Here is a 13,809-nt window from a genome sequence, read left to right as displayed (position 1 = left end):
GCATTTTTTGATAGTATAAAGGAAGACTCACAGACAAGGTCTTTGCTATGTTTAAAAGAAGTTTTTTTCTTAGGCATTTGAGTTTTTAAAAACTCAAATGGGAAATAGTAGGTAAAACAAAAGCTACTTGTGGCACTACAAAGTAGAAAAAAAAAGAAAGAAAACAAAAAATCTAACTGCTAAGAATATATTGAGGAGGGTGAGAAGGCTCACTTTTGGCATGGTAGCAACATTAAAATACATACTTGGAGACTCACAGCCAAGCTGAGTTAATTGAGGTTAATTGAGATTCCTACACCACCCACATGTATGAATACATAAAATTGTAAATAGTGATGGGCTAGAGCCAGGTCTTCTAAGCTGAAGAGTGCTGTTTATATGCATCATTTTCCAAATTCAAATTCAGTAACGTGTCAATGGTAGAGAGAAAAAAATCATAGTAGAAGCATTTTGGTCACAATAAATAGCAAACACTAGAACTCAATAGGTCTTTGCCTGAATATTTGTTTATTTTCCAAGAGCCTCTTTTTAAGTCTTTACTAGTGTAGCACCATTTATAAAGTATAACTAGGAAGTAAAAATAAATTTTATCCTCCACACTTGAAAAATACACCTTCATAATAACCTAGAAGGTCATGTTTGAATTAAATCACAGATTCCTTATTATTCCACATCAGTATTTGGCAGGGAAGAGAGTCATTCCCTAGTCTCCAGCCCCCAGATTGCAGTGTGAAGCCCTAGCTTCCTCCTTTTCTCATTCCATCCCAGTGTTCATCTTGCCCTAGGAGGGAGTTCATGTGAACGTCAGAGCCATTCCAATGCACACAACTAATAGGACCTTTTATGCAAGCAATATTTATTCAGGATCTGTAAAATGAGGACATTTCTTTATGTACAAGACCTCATCATAAATATCTGAGGGACTCGAGATGAGAGTATAAAAGAAGACTCCCAGAAAAGGTGAGTTAATTGAGGTTAATTGAGATTCACGTGTGTATACCCCATATATGCATACAAAGCTGCCTGTAGACCACTCCCTTAAGCTTAGAAGCATATATACCTGTATGGTAAGATAACATCAGTGGGCAGGAAGACGGGAAGGGAGCATTCACATACCCTAGAAGCAGACACAAGTCTGGAGGGGTCTGAAAAGTCAAGGTCTGGGATCCCAGACCATTACTAAAAATAATGGGATGGTGTGAGCTCCAGCTGGTCCATTAATCCCAAAGATAAATCATCCTTTGGTGAGTGGTACAACTGGAAGTGGACAAGAAAATAGCCCACTAAAACACAGAGCCCAGAATAGGGGTCCTTACTGCCTATTCAAAAAATGGTACCAAATACAGAACTTCCAAAGCCCCATGAGTTCTCATTCCACTGATACATGATATAAAATAAACAAATAATTTTGAAGATCAAATTATCTATATTTCCATCCCTCTTTATAATCCAAGTAAAATAACAATATTAACCACCATTTATTAGCAAATAGCAAGCTTACTATTTTCTCAGAGGTTACTAAGTTCTTGAAGACTGAATGGCTCAAAATTCAGAATTTGGTTGTTACTTTTAGTTAGCAATAATTTATATTATTTACAATAATATAATAGAGTTATGTTATATGCTAATATTTACTTATCATAAAATACTTATTATTGGATGGCCTCAGGGCAGCTTACCACTCATTGAAAGTGCTCCTTCCATCTATCCAGATGAATCTTTTGAAAATTCTGGTCTGATCATGTTCCTTGATCAGGGTCCTATCACCATGCATGACAGAAGCACTTCCATTATTTATCAGAGAATTAGAAACACAAGGGCAGAGTGTAAGCATATTGGCTCCAAAACCAATGCTACCCTGTACATGCGTTGGTATCTTCTAAACTTCTTGAGACACTATGGCCTTATTTCCTCCACCTGCAATCCACAATGTTAGCACTAATTGCTACTCAGGATGGTGCACTGAAAGCCATGTGTGAAAGAAAGCAGAAGACTGTAAAGGGCTACACCACAAACAGGGAAGAGCCCTCAGAAAATGCCTCATGTTATGTTCTTCAGTCTTAAGGAGGCTTATTTCAGGGCTGGGGTTGTGGCTGAGCGGTAGAGCGCAGACCTAGCATGTGTGAGGTCTGAGAGGTTTGAGCCTCAGGACCATATAAAAATAAATAAAATAAAAGTTTTTTTTTTTTTAAGGAGGCTTTTTTATTTATTTTAAGGTATATTTTTAAAATAATTATTGCATATATTTGCAGTACACAATGTATTGTTTTGCTATATGAATACATTGTGAAATGGTTAAATCAAACTAATTAATGTACACATTACCTCATATAGTTATCAATTTTTTTGTTGTGACAACATTTAAGATCTATTCTCTTAGAAATTTTCCATTATACATTATTATTAGTTTATAGTCATCTCTATAATAGGTCTCCTGAACTTATTTATCCTATGTAAATGAAGCTTTGTACCTTCGATCAACATTTCCCTAGCTCCTCACCCCAATCTCCAGCCTCTGGCATCCACCCTTCTACCATTTGCTTCTATGAGTTCAATGTTTGATTAAAAACATCAGATTTATCAAGATTAATATATATATGTGGTCTGGTTCAAAGAATTGAAAAATCTTCCACTACTCTTTATTACATCGATGAAAAAATGCCTTGATAATTAGAATTCCAGTCTAAACACGGTAATTCCCCTGGAGTGAAACTAGTGTCCCCCATTTTGTAATTTATGGAGAAAGTTTTCGCATAAAATTTGTTGCTTAAAATGAGACAATAGGCAAAATGGTGAAATTTCTCAATAGAATGCTAATAGCTCTCCAGAATTCATTATTTACGTGAGAATATATTCACATAGTATTATGTATCTCAGCCTCTTATCACATCTAGTTAAAAATAAATTGTAGACTACTTACTTCTACCTCCTTCGAGTGAGCAGTCCAAGCCTCCATAGTCTCACAGTGGAGGCGGCTTGGGATGTTCGGCTTTAAGAGGAACAAGGTCATTGGACTAAACCTCTATTGCAGGGGCGCGGGGCTGGGGGCCAGGGGTGGCGCCACCCCGCCAGGAGCACAGCTATCAGCAGCCGAGAAGGGGGCATAGGCCCAGCAAGAGGCAGGGGGAGGGGAAGCCGGCGCGCTCTCTGGCAGAAGCGCCAACGCTAGCTCTCAGCCGCGCAGGCGCAGGACGCTGCCCTCGACGCCGCTGCCGGAGGAGAGGAGGGGGAGGAGGAGGGGGAGGAGGAGGAGGGGGGGAGGAGGAGGAGGGGGAGGAGGAGGAGGGGGAGGAGGAGGAGGGGGAGGGGGAGGGGGAGGAGGGAGGGGGAGGGGGAGGGGGAGGAGGAGGGGAGGGAGGGGGAGGAGGAGGAGGAGGAGGGGGAGGAGGAGGAGGAGGGAGGGGGAGGGGAGGAGGGGAGGGAGGGGAGGAGGGGGAGGGGAGGAGGAGGAGGAGGGGAGGAGGAGGAGGAGGAGGAGGAGGGGGAGGGGGAGGAGGAGGAGGAGGAGGAGGAGGAGGAGGAGGAGGAGGAGGACTGGCGGCGACCAGCGGGTCGGTGGCCGCCAGCAGGAAGGCACTGGAGACCCTGCGGCGGATCAAGCGAAGGAGTGCAGCGCAACCACGAGACAGCCTTCCAAGGTAAGGCGGCGCCGGGCGGACCTAAGGGCCTTGCGGGGCCGCCGGACGGGTGCTTTTGGAAGTGCAGTGCTGTCCAGAGACGCGGAAGGGGGGATGGCAATAGAGTGTGGCCGCCCCAGCTCGGTAGCGCCTGTGTAGAGCGACCTCCCGCGTGGGCAGGCAACCTCTGCCCGGCCCAGACAAAGGGGCCACGAGGGCGTGCGTGCTTTTCTCCCCAGGCATGTTTCGGAAGCTGGACATCAAAAACGAGGATGATGTCAAAAGTCTGTCTCGCGTGATTGTCCTTGTTTTCAGTGACAGAGTAACAAACTGGGGCAGGATTGTGACTCTCATTTCTTTTGGTGCCTTTGTGGCCAAACACTTGAAGAGCATAAACCAAGAATGCTGCATTGAACCCTTAGCAGAAAGTATCACAGACATGCTCCTAAGGACAAAATGGGACTAGCTTGTCAAACAAAGAGGCTGGGATGGGTTTGTGGAGTCCTTCCACATAAAGGACCTATAAGGCGGCACCAGAAATGTGCTGCTAGCTTTTGCAAGTGTTGCTCAGTAGGAGCTGGTTTGGTGTATCTAATAAGATAGCCTTGTAAGTACAATAGTTGACTGTTTACCAACTCCAGACACCAAAATTTCTGTGAGATCAAATGTATTTATGAAGTTGGACTTCAAGCTGCCCAGACTGTAACCTCCAAGAGCGTCACTCTAGCAACCTAGCCAGAAAGCAAGTGGCAAGAGGATTATGTCTAAGAAGAATAAATACATGGGAAAAGTAATCCCCCTTGAAGATTTCACTGTATGAAAGAAGCAAAGTTCACTTTCAGCACCAAGCAAACTGGGAGGCCACAGAGGGGGAATGTTAGATTTAGTCGAAAAACTTAATTTCCTTGTCTAGAACCAGAAGAGTGGTCAGTAGCCAGGCTAGTCATAAAATTCATTAAATATGCCCTCCAAATTCATTAATTTCCCATAGTGTGAAAAGAGAAGCACTAAGATGCCAGTGATCTGTAAAGAATAACTTAAGCTACAAGTAATTGAGCTATGACTAGAAGCCTCATTACTATGCACCAGTGAAGGGAAGCTTTTCCTCTGTGATTAGCTTCCCAGGGTATATTTTCTTGAATAGAAGACCCAAGTGTTCAGGACTTTTATGCCTGTTCTACTTTGGCTTGATTTGAATGAGTCTCATTAGCATAGTAATGGCCATGAATAATTGAGTTAAGGCTCATTTAGTTACACATGTGGAATATTCTCATTTTTAGGACAGAAACAGCTTGTAAATGTATTTGTCTGTAAAAATGTGTGTATTTTTACAGAGAAAATATTTCTGTGAACACAAAGGGAGAAAAGTCTTGAATTTAAATTTTGAAAATTGTAACTTCTGTAGTTAGGAATCTATTTCTTCTTACAGCTTTTCTATTCTAAACTTTCTCCAGGTCAGTTCTAGAGTATATACAGAACCAGTTTGTAGTTGTATGCAACCTGGTTGTAGTGGGACAAATCTGATTTATAACTATGTAGGCTTTAATTTTCCAATCTGGTATTGGTAAGTATTCCTTAGATAGGTTTTTCTTTGAAAACCTGGGATTGAGAAGTTGTGGAATGAAAATTAATCCTTTCACTTGGTTATGTATGGGTTTTCAATAATTGAGTCTAAGTGGAGTTTTGAGAGGTGGTTTTTAGGGGTGGGGGAGTAGGCTAGTGACTTAAAAATAATAGGATCTGATTAGGCAACTAATCATTTGAGTTCCTTACGTTTGACCTGATTTAACTGGTAAAATTTAAACTGAGTGAATGAGCTCATCTTTAAAGCTTTTACTGAAAGATTTTCAGCTGTTCCAAGTGGGACTTATTAGCATTGTTTATAAAAAGATAACATTAGGTGGATGAAAGACATTTGATTCCTTGTTTGCTTAATAAGTTGTAAAATGATGGGCTGGGGACGTGGCTCAAGGGGTAGAGCACTTGCCTGGCATGCGTGTGGCCCGGGTTCCATCCTCAGCACCACATACAAACAAAGATGTTGTATCCGCCCAAACATGAAAAACAGATATTAAAAATCAATCTCTCTCTCTCTCTCTCTCTCTCTCTCTCTCTCTCTCTCTCTCAAAAAAAAAAAAAAGTTGTAAAATGATGGCTTGGAAAAGCAGGCTAGAGTCTAACTATGGTGCTATTATGAGGCTTGCTTGTTCAAACACAGGTTTAAGCCTCATACATCAATAAAAGAAATACTGATAAAAATAAAATAAATTGTAAAAAACAAAATTAAATCTCTAAACTTAATGGTATTGGGTAGCAGTTTTCATTAGTTAGCTTTCCCCTCCAAAGATTATGTTTATAATTAGTTAAAATTAACATTTGCAAAACTTCTGCACTCTCTTTTATTAATACTAGAAAATGTTGACTTTATGCATGAATAGGGAGCTGGTAAAACTAGTTTTGAGTTTTAATTACCTAGACACTTGGTAATTTCTCCCACTAACCAGAAGGTAGGCTTAGACTAATCACATCCAACATCTCTGAGCTTCTGTTTGCCCTGAGTATCTGATGAGGGCACTGAACCTAGTAATATTACAGATTGTTTCTTTCTGGCTGAAAGAGTTCTGGTTCCAAATTACTTTTCTTTCTAAGATCAATGCATAAGGCAAAAATTTCCAGAGCTTCTTTTTAAGTTCTCAAACAATGCTGGAGAGATGGGGTGACAAATTTAACTTTATAAAATTTTTAAAAAGAAAACAAACAAACAAAAAACCCCACAAAACCACACCCATCACTGAAGCAGAATAATCTCAAAAACAATTTAGTTGTGCCAAACAGAAGTTCGAGATAAAGTCTATAACTCTGAAGAGGAAAAATATGGTGGTTGATAAGGAAGGAAAAAACACACACTCATACCCCAAGTGATGCTATGAAATAAAAAAGAAACAATTATCCCATCAGATAGGACACTGCCCAAACCCCGGAGCTTTGTACAAGACAGGCAAAACTACTCCTTCCCACCAAAACCAAACTGATATTTTATGAACAAAATTACTAAAAAAAGCAGCAAAATAATGAAGTGTGTAACCTTGTCATGATGCTTCAATGGGACTAATTCAGGTGTGTTCAGTTTAAAAATAGACATCAATTCATCCTCGTATATAAATTTTCTGAAAGAATTTGCTTTTAAATACTGATGACACTTGATTTTTTCCCTTTTGAATTTTTATTATGTTTGCTCCAATAAAGCTTTAAATAAACCAAGAAAGTTCAAGAAGGAAATTATTTCCCCCATTTTACCATGTTTTTGTTTGGATTACCATTCACATTTGTCATAAGGCTAAGAAAGAGATCATGAAGAATAGAAATGACCTGCCAAGTTCCTGAATAGATACATAAATAATTTAACTTTATCAGCACCCTAGTTTTTCTAGTTCTTCCACATACCCCATGTGCCTCAGGCAGCCTCACATTACGAAGGTCCTGATGTCTCCACCTCTTTTCTGATCAGATGGTTTGGAGCAAGAGTCTCAGGTTTCCCCAGTGACTGAAATGTGCTTTTCCCCTCTCCACTTCAAATGGCCTAGACAGAAAAAGAAAGACGTAAAGATCATAACAATTGGGAATGTGATTAATATTTGTGGTTGCCAATTGTTACAGCTGTGATCACTTCAACAGTAGATGTGACATGGGCACAGTGCCATCTTTAATACAGGAATGTTGTTCATCATGGTGGAAAATGCATCCTTTAAATGGTGCACCCATTAAGTATCAGTGTTTCATATTTCAAGTTGCATAAAAATTATTTCAAGCAAGAAAACTTTCAAATCTATTAATAAGCATGTTATTAAAACAAATGGAGTTTAGAATATATACACTTGGAACATGAGTGATAAAAATAAATGACATATTTAAATTGTCTTAATGTTAAGATAACTCTAGATGGATTTTACTATCATCTGTATGTTATTTCCTAGCCTATTTCTATTTCTGTTTCTTGGGTAATTGCATTCAATTTTTCTTTGGGTTGATGTGAAGAGTCAGTGAGTTTCTATATAAAGCACTTAGAACACTGAGTGGCATAAAGAAAGCATTTGGTAAATGCAAACTATTAATTCTACTACTATAACCACTGCTGCTTTTAATTCAATTACTACTATTATAACCCTACTGTCTAGATAATTAAAACTCATATTATTTTTATTTTTTTTCTAAGTTTTGTTGTTATAATTTACAAATAAATATTTATACATTTATTGTACCCAATGTGATATTTTGATTATGTATACATTGTGAAATAATTACCATAATCAAAATAATTAATGTCTATCACCTCACATAATGTGCCCGTGCATGCCTGTATATGTAGTGAGAACACCTGGAATCTACTCTCTTATTAAATTTCCAGCATCTAATATAGCATTAATTATATTAACTATACTATATTAGAGCTCCAAAATTTATTCATCCTGCATAACTGAAACTCTTTGCCCTTTGACCAACATCTTCTTTTTTCCCCAACACCCAGGCCCTGCCAACCACCATTCTACTCTCTGTTTCTATGAGTTAAAAATTTTAGATTCCACATACAAGTTAGATCATACAGTACTTGTCTCTCTCTGCCTAGTTTAGTTCACTTAGCATAAGTCCTTCATCCATGGTGTTACAAATGACAAAAGTTCCTTCTTTTATATGACTAGATAAAAGTCCATTACATGTATACATATACACATACACATGTGGATCCATTGGTTGATTCCATACCTTTACTACTGTGAATAATACTACTGTTAACATGATACTTCAGCTATCTCTTCAACACACTGGTTTCATCACTTTTGGATAGGTAGGCAATAGTGAGATTGATTGATCATATGGTAGTTCTATTTGTAATTTTTTGAGGAATCCCATTCCTGTTTTCCATAATAACTGAACCACTTTGCATTCCCTCTAACAGTGTGCAACACTTCCCCATTCTCTATAGCTTCAACAACACTTATTTTTTGTCTTTGTATCACAGCCATTCTAATAGTTGTGAGGTTGAATCTTATTTTGGTTTGGGTTTATATTTCTATAATATATATGTACATACATATATATCATAGAAATATATATATATATATATATATATATACATACATATATATACTGGGGATTGAACATATGAGTACTTTGTCATGTTGCTTCATCCCCAGTCCTTTTTATTTTTTACTTTTTTATTATTTTTTAGGCGACATTTACTAAGTTGCTGAGGCTCTCACTAAGTTGCTGAGGATACCCTCAAACTTATAATCCTCCTATCTCAGCCTCTTGAGTCACTTGGGACTACAGGTGAGAATCATTGTGCCCAATCTCTGATAAAAACTTGATTAAGCATTTTTCACAGACCTCCTGGGCCATTCTGGGCCATTGGTAAATCCCCTTTGGAGAAATGTCTGTTCACATCCCTTTTCCAGTTTTTAATAGGGTAATTCACATTCTTCCTAGTAAATCATTTGAGTTCCTAATGTATTTCAGTTATAACTTATTATTAGATATATTGCTTGCAAATATTTTCTCCCATTCTGTTGATCATCTGTTTTCTCTGTTGATTGTTTTCTCAGCTGTACAGAAGATTTTTAGCTTAAGGTAATCTCATTTGCCTATTCTTACTTTTATTTACTGTGCTTTTCTGTCCATATCAAAATATCATTGTCCAGACCCATATCATGTGGCTTTCTCCTTATATTTTATTCCAGTAGTTTTCATTTGGGTGTATTATTTTAATTCATTATTCCATTTTGAGATGATTTTTATTTAGGGTGTGAGAGAATGGTCCAAATTCATTCTATGAACAGAGATATACAGTATGGCATCACCATTTGTTGAAGACACTGTCTTTTCTTCATTGAGTGTTTTTGGAAACTTTGTCAAAGACCAATTAACATTAAATACATGGATTTATTTCTGATCTTAACTTTCCATTCCATTGGTTTATGTGTTTTTTTTTTTAATATACTAGTGCTACGTTATTTTGATTGCCATAGTACTGTAGTGTACTTTGAGTTACTTGGTGCCTCCAACTTAATTTTTCTTTGTTATGATTACTTTAGCTATTTGGGACTTTTATGGTTTTATAGAAATTTGGATTCTTTTTTCTGTTTCTTTGAAAAAATGTATTTGGCATTTTGATAGAAATTGCACTGAAGGCGCAAATCCCTTTTAGTAATATTCATTCTTCAAATTCATGAATCTTTCAAATTTCAATTAGTTATGAATCTAAGGTATTTTCAATTTTCAATTACTTCTTCAATTTATTGAATTATTGTCTTAGAGTTTTCAGTTTGTATATCTGTCATTTCTTTAGTTATACTGCATTCTATGTGTTTTCATTGATGATATGGTAAATTGTGTATGCTCTTACTACCTTTTTAGAACATTCATTATTATTGTACAGAAATAATGTGGTATTTGAATGTTGATAGTATCCTGAAACCTTGCTACATTTGCTTGTTACTTCTAAAAGTTTTCCTGTAGTCTTTATGGTGCCCTGTTATAATATCATGTCATCAATGAACAGAGACAATTTTATTCTTTCCTTTCAAATTTTATGATTTTTTTTCTTCTTAGGAATTAGGCAATAAGAGCCTAATTTCTCTGCCTATAATTCCAATATCATGTTGAATAGAAATGGTCAGAGTGGGCACTCTTGTCTTGTTCCTGTTATTAGAGATTTTTTTTTTAATTTTTTATCATTTGTTGTGATGCTAGTTGTGGGCATATCATACATAGCCTTCATTATGTTAAGGGACATTCCTTCTGTACCTCTTTTCTTGAGAGGGTTGTTATGAAAGGATGTTGAATTTTGTCAAAGACTTTTTTTCTGCATCTATTGGATGGTTATGATGTTTTTCCTTAATTCAGTCAATGCAGTTTATCACATTTATTCATTTGCTTATATTGAATAATCCTTATATACCAGGAAAAAATCACACTTAATCTTGGTATTTGATCTTTTTAAGCACTAAATTAATTGTTCTAGCATTTTATTGAGGATTTTTACATCTATGTTCATCTACATTGGCCTGTAATTTTCTAATCTTTTAAAGCCCTTGCCTAGTTTTGGTTTAAGGGTAATACTGGTATATAAAATGAGTTCAGAAGTGTTCCATCTTCTTTTATTTTTTATGGAAAAATTTGAGAAGAATTGTGTCAATTATTCTTTAATTTTTTTTTTAATTACCAATGAAGCCATTAGATACTGGGTTTTTCGTGGTTGAAGGATTTTGATTATTGATTCAATTTCACACCCATTAGTAATATGTTCAGATTTTTTATTCTTTAATATTCAACCTTCCATATGTCTCACACATAACATATATATGTAAATGTTAACCTTCTTGATAAATTGACTTATTGCCTGTTGCAGTTTTTTACCTTGAGTCTATTTCTTCTGGTGCAAGTAACTGCTACTATTTTCTTTTGGTTGGTCTTTTCACATTCCTTTGTTTCCAGCCAATATATGTTCTTAAAGCTACTGTAACTACAAAATGTTTTGTATAAGCATCATGATAACCATTGTATACCCACAAAAAAGCCTCTACTGATTTAGTAATGATAAATGGAAATTAAAGCATATCACTACAAAAACAAATATGAAGTAGTAAAAGATGTCAGCAAGACAAGTAGAATCAAACAAGGAACCATACAACAGAAAGAAAATTAATAATGACCCATAAATAATTATCCAATGAAAACACATAAGTTAACCAAATGGGGAAAAAGACCAGACTCAAATGTATTTTTCCTACAAGTAACTCACTATAGCTTTAAAAAACACATCCCCAGCCCTGAATTTTTTTGTGACGTATATACAGTGAATTGAACCCAAGAGATACATCCCCAGTCCTTTGTGTTTAATTATTTATTTTAATTTTAGGACAGAGTCTTACTAAGTTGCTGAGAGTCTTGCCAAATTGTTGAAGCTGGCCTCAAACTTTCTATCCTCCTACCTCAGCCTCCCAAGTCACTGGGGTTTCTAGCTCCAACTCTGCATATTTCATGTTTTTGATATCACGAGTTATACTTTTATATTGTGTGTTCATTAAAAATTAATTAAAATATACTATTTTTAATACCTTTATCTTTCATATTATAGTTAAAAGTGATTCATGCACAATCATAATTGTTTTAGAGTATTTCAAATTAGACTATATCTTAAATATTTCTTATGAATTTTCATGTTGTTCATATCCTTTTGCTTGAATTTTAAGAACTTCCTTTATAATTTTTAGTGCTAATAAACCCCTACAACTTTTGCTTGTTTTGGAAAGATTTTTTTTTAATCTCTCTTTCATTTCTGAAAGACAACTTTTCAGATAAAATAATCTTGTTTGGCAGTTTCCATCAATACTTTTAGTCTATCACCCCAGTCTGCAAGGCTTCTACTGAAAAGTCTGATGTCTATATAGAAGTTTCCTTGTATGTAAGAAGTTGTTTTCCCCTTGCTCTTTTCAAAATTCTTCTTGACTTTGATTTTGTGACAATTTTATTATAATGTATATTGGTCCAGATTTCTTTAATACTTTAGTTAAGATGCTTTGGGCTATATATATCTAGATATTTATTTCCCTCTCCATTATTTTCTGTCATTATTTCTTTAATTGAGCTTTATATCTTATTCTTTCTCTCTGCTCCTTTTGAATTCTCTTAATGTTTGTGTTGTTTCACTTGATGGTATTACATCATCCACGTAAGGTTTTTTCATCCCTTTTCATTCTTTTTTTCCACCTTTTTCTGACTGTGTATTTCAAATGACCTGAAACTCTCTGTGAAGTCTTTAGTTCAGTCATTGCTCTTCATCTTCAGATTTGTTTGCTTCTTTTTTTATGCTTCCCATGCCTCCATCAGATAACTAATTTTGTACACATTTTCCTGATACAATTTAGTTATCTCTGTGTATTCTCTCAAAGCTCCCTAATTTGAACTAACTGGATTAATTTGAATTCTTTTTCAGGAAATTCATAAATTTCAATTTCTTTAGAGTCAATACCTGGTGCTTTTTTTTGTTCTTCTGTGTCATATTGTCTTTATTATTCAGAATCCTTGTGCCCTTGTTTTGTGTCCGTGTATTTGAAAAGGTCAGTACCTCTTCCAGTTTTTGAAGACTGGATTTAGCAAGAGAAGTACTTTGCTAACAGCTACATTCAGAGAGTTTAGGTCGGACAACTAAACCAGTGGACAGGTCGCCTTGCTGCTGAAGTGTTCTGGCTGGCTGTCCTTGTTTTACTAGCCAGGCGGGCCTGGAAAATGGTTTCATAAGAGTGGGATAAGTTTGAGTGTATGATTGCTGATTTAGTACCTGGACGGATCCATGAGGGCCAGCCTCTTGCTGGGTTTCATTGGGGTATCCCTGACAACTAGTTCCACGTGGGTAAGTCTTTAAACAAGTATTTTTGTTTGACAACCAAGTCAATTTCTCTTTCATACGATGCCATAAGCAGTTAACACTATTCTCCCAAACCATCAAGTTTAGAAAAAAAATAAAAATAAAAACCTGTTAAATTTTTTGTTTTGTTTTTACTTTTCCTTCAAACAGAATACTATTTTTTTTGTCTTTATAATGAAAATATTACATTCTTTCCATCCCGTAAATATTGCATTCTACAAATTATTAATGGTATCCTTTAAAATTTGGAACCTCATATTTTGAACAAAATTTGTAAACTGGAAGGTAACTATGAGAGAGCATTCTGGAAAGTGTAGAATCTAAATGTCACATCTCTTGAAAAACAGAAAAACTGGACTTATTTATCTTGGATAAGAAAGAAGATGAAGAGGGCAGATTAAAACAGTTTCAATAGCAGAAGCACTATTATTATGGAATGAATGCATCTTATATTGTTTACAAACACTGTGTTAGAACCAATAAGTGAGATGTATTTTTGAAGTATTTTCTTACAAAGAAGATCATCATAAAGAAAATAAACTTTCAAGACATATGTGTTTGTTTTATGTGCATTGTTATATTTAGGTATCTTTAGCCTTTGGTTTTTATCAACTAATTTTAGTAAATAAATAATCCAACAACTTAAAATAGATTAGGTTAAAGACCAAAAGGATATGAGACACACAAACTTGGATACATGCATATAACTTTTTTAGTTCTTTCTATTGTGTCTGTGGGCTTACCATCATCTATGTTAATAATTATTTG

The 13,809-nt window shown here is 36.0% G+C and overlaps 1 pseudogene; it reads left to right on the top strand.

Annotated features, from left to right (window-relative positions):
* The first annotated feature begins 2,981 nt into the window (after window positions 1-2,981).
* Window positions 2,982-4,220, top strand: LOC144251967 (induced myeloid leukemia cell differentiation protein Mcl-1-like; annotated as a pseudogene).
* Window positions 4,221-13,809: the final 9,589 nt, after the last annotated feature.

The sequence above is a fragment of the Urocitellus parryii genome, unplaced genomic scaffold (genome assembly GCF_045843805.1).
Source record: "Urocitellus parryii isolate mUroPar1 unplaced genomic scaffold, mUroPar1.hap1 Scaffold_336, whole genome shotgun sequence".
In the NCBI taxonomy this organism is placed as follows: domain Eukaryota; kingdom Metazoa; phylum Chordata; class Mammalia; order Rodentia; family Sciuridae; genus Urocitellus; species Urocitellus parryii.
Note: the sequence above shows the minus strand (reverse complement) of the source record. Positions and strands in the feature narration are given on the sequence as shown.